Genomic DNA, 6,000 nt, shown 5'->3' with positions numbered 1-6,000 from the left:
TGGTATTTTGGCATTTATTTTGTATAACATAAAAATGGCTGTATTTGATTTTTTAAAAATAAACATAAATGGTGCTATGGACTGTTGACCTAAAACAAATACACTGCTAGTTATTTCTCCAGCAAAAATGGGTTTATTGGGGATCAACAAAGAATTGCAATTCACAGGTGCAACCATGGTGAGCCAGGTGCAAGTGCTCACAAAACTGGAGAGAACTCCTTTACAGAGTGGAAAAAGAAGTTGGGGGGAGGTATAGTAAACAAAGAGCCCATGGCTTTTCATTGGCTGAGTCATGACTGTCTCTCATAGGCTGGGTGCTTACCCGGAAAGGAGTCTTTCTTCTTCCTGTTGGGCTCATGCTAGGGCATGAGAGCTCCCCCTTCTGGCCTCCTGACTGTATTTAATTGAGATTTCTGTTTATTAGTTTTTTACAGGGCTGAATTTTGTCCTCCCGCCAAAAAAAATTCATACGTTGAAGTCCTAAACCCTAGTACCTCAAAATGTGAGTGTATTTGGAGACAGGGCCTTTAAAGAGGTAATTAAGTGAAAATGAGGTCTTACGGGTGGGCCCTAATTCAATCCGATTGGTCTCCTTATAAGAAGAGATTAAGACACAGACACACAGAAGGAAGATCATGTGAAGACACAGGGAGCAGTTAGCCATCTGCAAGCCAAGGAGAGAGGCCTCAGAAGAAACCAATCCTGTTGACATCTTGATCTTAACTTTGTAGCCTCCAGAACTGTGAGAAAATCAATTTCTGTTATTTAAGCCACCCAGTCTGTGGTACTTTGTTATGCAGCCTTAGGAAACTAATATACAGTCTTCATTATGTGCTACATTTTACCCTCAGTGTTCTCTATCTGAGAGAGAGAGTTAAAGTTCAATACAGAGATTACCCTCTCCCACTTCTTGGGTCTTCTCAAGTAGGATGACTAGAGAAGGTTCTGTTTGAAATCAATTATCCTAGGAGAGAAGGGCGCAGGCTGCAAGAGAATGAATGGTACAGAGGAGAGCAGAGAGAATCTGGCCCCAGGGAAAGGGTGTGCAGGCTGCCAGGAAAATCATGGTAACAGGGCCCTGGGAACGTCCCCTCCTCTTCCTCCCCAATAACATCTCCTAAACCTCCTGGAAGAAGCATTGAAGTGTTTCTTAATGAGTACAGCTTTATTCCATTCAAAATATTAATGAAGTGTATACATTTTCTGGTTACCTGAGGTGCACTCCATCAGGGGTTGTGCAACCAACTTAGTGGATTGCATTCACTTTTCCTAGATGAAATTGGTTAGGGTGGAAAATATATAAATATCAGTCAAGTTTCAACAAAGTTTTATTTTACATATATACATATGTAATCACACATATGCATATGCATATATAGTATATATGGGCATGTAAAATTTTTTTTTTTTTTTTTTTTGGCTGCGTTGGGTCTTCGTTGCTGTGTGTGGGCTTTCTCTAGTTGTGGCAAGCAGGGCTGCTCTTCGTTGCAGCGCATGGACTTCTCATTGTGGTGGCTTCTCTTGTTGCAGAGCACGGGCTCTAGGTGCACGGGCTTCAGTAGTTGTGGCTCGTGGGCTCAGTAGTTGTAGCTCTTGGGCTCTAGAGCACAGGCTCAGTAGTTGTGGTGCACGGGCTTAGTTGCTCCGCGGCATGTGGGATCTTCCCAGAGCAGGGCTCGACCCCGTGTCCCCTGCATCGGCAGGCGGATTCTTAACCACTGCGCCACCAGGGAAGCCCTGTATTTCTTACTATAGATGATGATCAAAGAAATTTAAAGCCATTCTTCTAAAACACGAAACTGATCAGGTCACTTTCTTTTTTGAAATGCTTCATTGGTTCCTCAGTGTCTACAAAACAAAGTCCAAAGATTTAACAAAACCTTCAAACTCCCAAGATGGAGCCCCAGTCTACTATTCGTTCTTTGCCCCAGTCTATTTCTTCTTATGCTTTCAGACTGAGGAACACTTCAGGAGTACATGGTAACGTGCCAGGAGGCACCGAGAGCCACCAGAGGAACAGTCTACATTTCCCTATAATGAAAATTTTACTTGCTGGCATGTATGGAAAATATGCTTTTTGTATTCAATAACACAGATATATTGTGAAGTGGAATTTAAAAGTTGCATGATTTTAAAGTAAGATATTAGAATGCAATGAGAGGCTGCCTGAAGGTTGGGACAGGATTCTCCCCTCCGCTGCTCAGAGTACTCGGGAGTAAACATTGGAGAAGCAGTGCCAACAAGCACCAGAAATGCTGACACTGTCCTTTCACATCACCATGAAGCAAAGCTACTCATGTCCAGCAACAAGCAGGTACAGCAATGCCGCATGGAGCCACTCCGAGTACGGCAGGTCACACAAAGCGCACTGCTGACGCTGACCTTAGCCAGCGGGAAAATCAAACCGCAGGGACTAGAGTCCAAAAAACCGGGTTCAAGTGCTACTCTGTCTCCTCCAGGGTCTAAGGTGCTAGACAAAGCTCTTAACCAGACTGTGAGAGAGATCTCCCTGCAGCACCTGTCACCCCGTGGGTCCTCAAGAAATATTTGACTGTAGAGCTGGCCAGGCAGGTTCCACTTCCACCCACGTGCTGCACAAGGATCTCTTCAAAGCTGAGCCCTGGGCGGAAGAGTAAAACCTTTTCACATAGAGGTGGGAAGAGTCCTTTCTGCTAATGGCTTAGAACAAGTCATTTATGTCCTCTAAGCTCAACTTCTTCTGAAGGGTGGGACTCATACTAACAATACCTCCCTAACACGGTTATTTTGAGGATGAAATGAGATATGTGAAAATCCTGGATAAACACACCTCCTCTTACATAACATGAGAATGATCATTTTTATAATCGTCAGCTTATATTTGCCTTATGTCCAAGGTTTATATAAAGTTGGTTTCCAATAATACATGGAGCACCTAATTTATTTTTAACTGGTTCAGGGACACAGAAATTTTCTCTCTTTAATTGTACCAGAAGTAAAAAATTACACTGCTCCAAAGTTCTCAGAGGATTTTATAACATGGAGAATACATTTCCCAAACCCTTCTGAAGTTATAATAAAATTATCAAAGCTTAGGAAGTTATTAGTAATGTACTATTTCTAACTCTTGTGAAAATGCAGGTTCTACTTAAAGAAGAGAGTAGTTTAAATCTATTTAGTGGGTTCAGGGAAGATGACTACAGCAGCAGTGTAATTTTGAATCCAAACCTTAACATAAAAACATATGGGGCTCCTCTGGTGGCACAGTGCTTAAGAATCTGCCTGCCAATGCAGGGGACATGGGCTCGATCCCTGGTCCGGGAAGATCGCATATGCCGCGGAGCAACTAAGCCCGTGCGCCACAACTACTGAGCCTGTGCTCTAGAGTCCACGAGCCACAACTACTGAAGCCTGTGCACTCTAGGGCCCACGTGCCGCAACTGCTGAGCCCACGTGCTGCAACTACCGAAGCCCATGTGCCTAGAGCCGTGCTCTGCAAGAAGAGAAGCCACCTCAATGAGAAGCCCATGCACCACAATGAAGGGTAGCCCCCGCTCGCCGCAACTAGAGAAAGCCCACGCACAGCAACGAAGACCCAACACAGACAAAAGTAAATAAATAAAACATTAAAAAAGAAAACATATAGAACAACAACTTAGCAAAATCAAAATCCCATGGACATCATTTACACGGACGCTAGGCTGCAAGGCATTCACACAAACTTCAAAATACATGCGAATGAGAACAAACCACCCACAGCCATAAGATCTGGATCCTATCAGCATGTGAGCAGGAAAAGGAGAGAGGAGCAGTGAAACTTGACAGACTTTGACAGACTTGAAAAGAGAAGGCCTTAAATAGCAAGGACTATTTACTGGAAAGCATGTGGTCAGGTTTTGCCCAATCGGGTAGGTGGTGAGTGCAAGGGGTCTGCTACAAAGACTGAAGGTGCTTAAGCAGCCCTAGAGGCTGACTTGCCAGAGCTTCCTTTCAGGACAGAGTGTCACACTGAAGGGAAATGCTGAGAGTGGAATCCAAATTAAGCTGGACAGAGACAGATAGAACAACAGATAGAGGAGGCCTAGACAAAAGTGGGGGGAAGGGAACAGAACCAGGAAATCTCATAAAGCAAGCTGACCCTTCTTAACACTACCTGAAAACAACAGAAGAGGGAGTTTATGAAGTTAGAAAAGCTATTCAAAGCTGTGTCTCCTACTAAAAGTTCTGGAAAGCCATTTTAACATAAAAATGAGAAACAGAAAAGTATTAAGGCCAAATGCCTTGCAAAGTTATTTCTAAGAAAACAATGAGCACACTACATATCCCTACACCAGAAAGACATGCTCACAGAACAAATCAAAACTATTATCTTCTGTCTCAAAAGAAGCTAAAATACATTAAGAAAACGATAAAGACATAAAATGAAAACATTATTAAAATACTCTGCCACTGAGGTGGTAAAATCCAGGAGACAATTAGAAATTTTAAAAAAAATTATTTCTGAAGTGACACTAAAATGAAGGAACACAGAGCAAACATAGTAAAACAGATTAAGACTTAAAAGAAATAAAATATTAAAAGGAGGAAATTTTAAATTTTTTTCCCAACAAACTTTTTAAAAAATATTTATTTTTTTAAATTTATTATTTTGTTTGCACCAGGTCTTAGGTGCAGCATGTGGGATCTTTTTTAGTTGCCTCATGCAGGCTCATAGTTGTGGCATGTGGGCTTCTTAGTTGCAGCATGTGGACTTCTTAGTTGCAGCATGCAAACTCTTAGTTGCAGCATGCATGTGGGATCTAGTTCCCTGACCAGGGATCGAACCCCAGCCCCCTTCAGTGGAAGGGGACCACCAGGGAAGTCCCAAAGGAGGAAATTTTTTAAATAAAAAGTAAAGAAAAAGATAAGAAACATTTGACAGAAAATGACAAATATTGGGACTCTAGTAGAGCCTGCGTGCCACAATTACTGCAGCCCGCGTGCCTAGAGCCCGTGCTCCGCAACAAGAGAAGCCACTGTAATGAGAAGCCCGCGAACTGCAACAAAGAGTGGCCCCCACTCATTGCAACTAGAGAAAGCCTGCACGCAGCAACGAAGAACCAGCGCAGCCAAAAAAAAAAAAAAAAAAAAAAAGAAAGGAAACGACAAATATTAAAGATGGACAAAGAAGATTCAACCTCATATAACTGGAATCTTTGAAGACGTGTAAAAGCAAGGGGATAAAACATATACTAAAAAATATAATTAAAGAGAAATTTTCTTTATAAAAAACAATATGAAACTACATATTGAAAAAATATACTGTGTGGCTGAGACTGTTGACCCAGAATTATCAATACCAAGACAAATTTCTAACAAAATGGATGAACTTTAAAGAAAATAAAATTCCACTGAGTATCCAATCAAAACCAAAAGTGACTTAAAAGGTAAAAAAGTAGATTATCATCAGGGTTTTTTGACAGCTATACTTTATGCCAGAAGAAAACAGAATAACATATTTAACAGATGCAAGGAATAAATGTAAACCAAGGATTTTATATTCTGCAAAACTGACTTTCAACTATATAGAAGGCACAAAACAACAGTTATCAATATGCAAGGACTCAGAGAATATTGTTCTCAAGAATCTAGAGAAGGACGAGTATTAGACAATCAAAATGATTAGAGTGACATCAGTAAAGAGACGTCATCAGTAAAGAGACATCATGAGTAAAGAGACATCAGGTGGTAGATGGTAAAACATAGTTATCTGAAGAACTAATAATAAATGAGAGTTAAATGAGAGTATAACATATAAAGGCTATATTCTCACATAATGTAGATATAGTATAACTATTAAAAATGGGAAGAGGGTAAAGAGAACATATACAAAAAATTCAGCTGTTCTTTGTAATTATATTGGTGGTGGTAATATGTGTATTGTTATTCTAAGCCTGTCGTGTGTACAATGTAGAATCATGTAAATGAGTAATTATGAGATACAATTCTATCCTCTACTGTACACTTGGGAACCAGAAATCT

The sequence above is a fragment of the Kogia breviceps genome, chromosome 2, assembly GCF_026419965.1.
Source record: "Kogia breviceps isolate mKogBre1 chromosome 2, mKogBre1 haplotype 1, whole genome shotgun sequence".
Taxonomy (NCBI): domain Eukaryota; kingdom Metazoa; phylum Chordata; class Mammalia; order Artiodactyla; family Physeteridae; genus Kogia; species Kogia breviceps.
The sequence above is the reverse complement of the archived record's forward strand: the minus strand, read 5'-3'. Positions refer to the sequence as shown.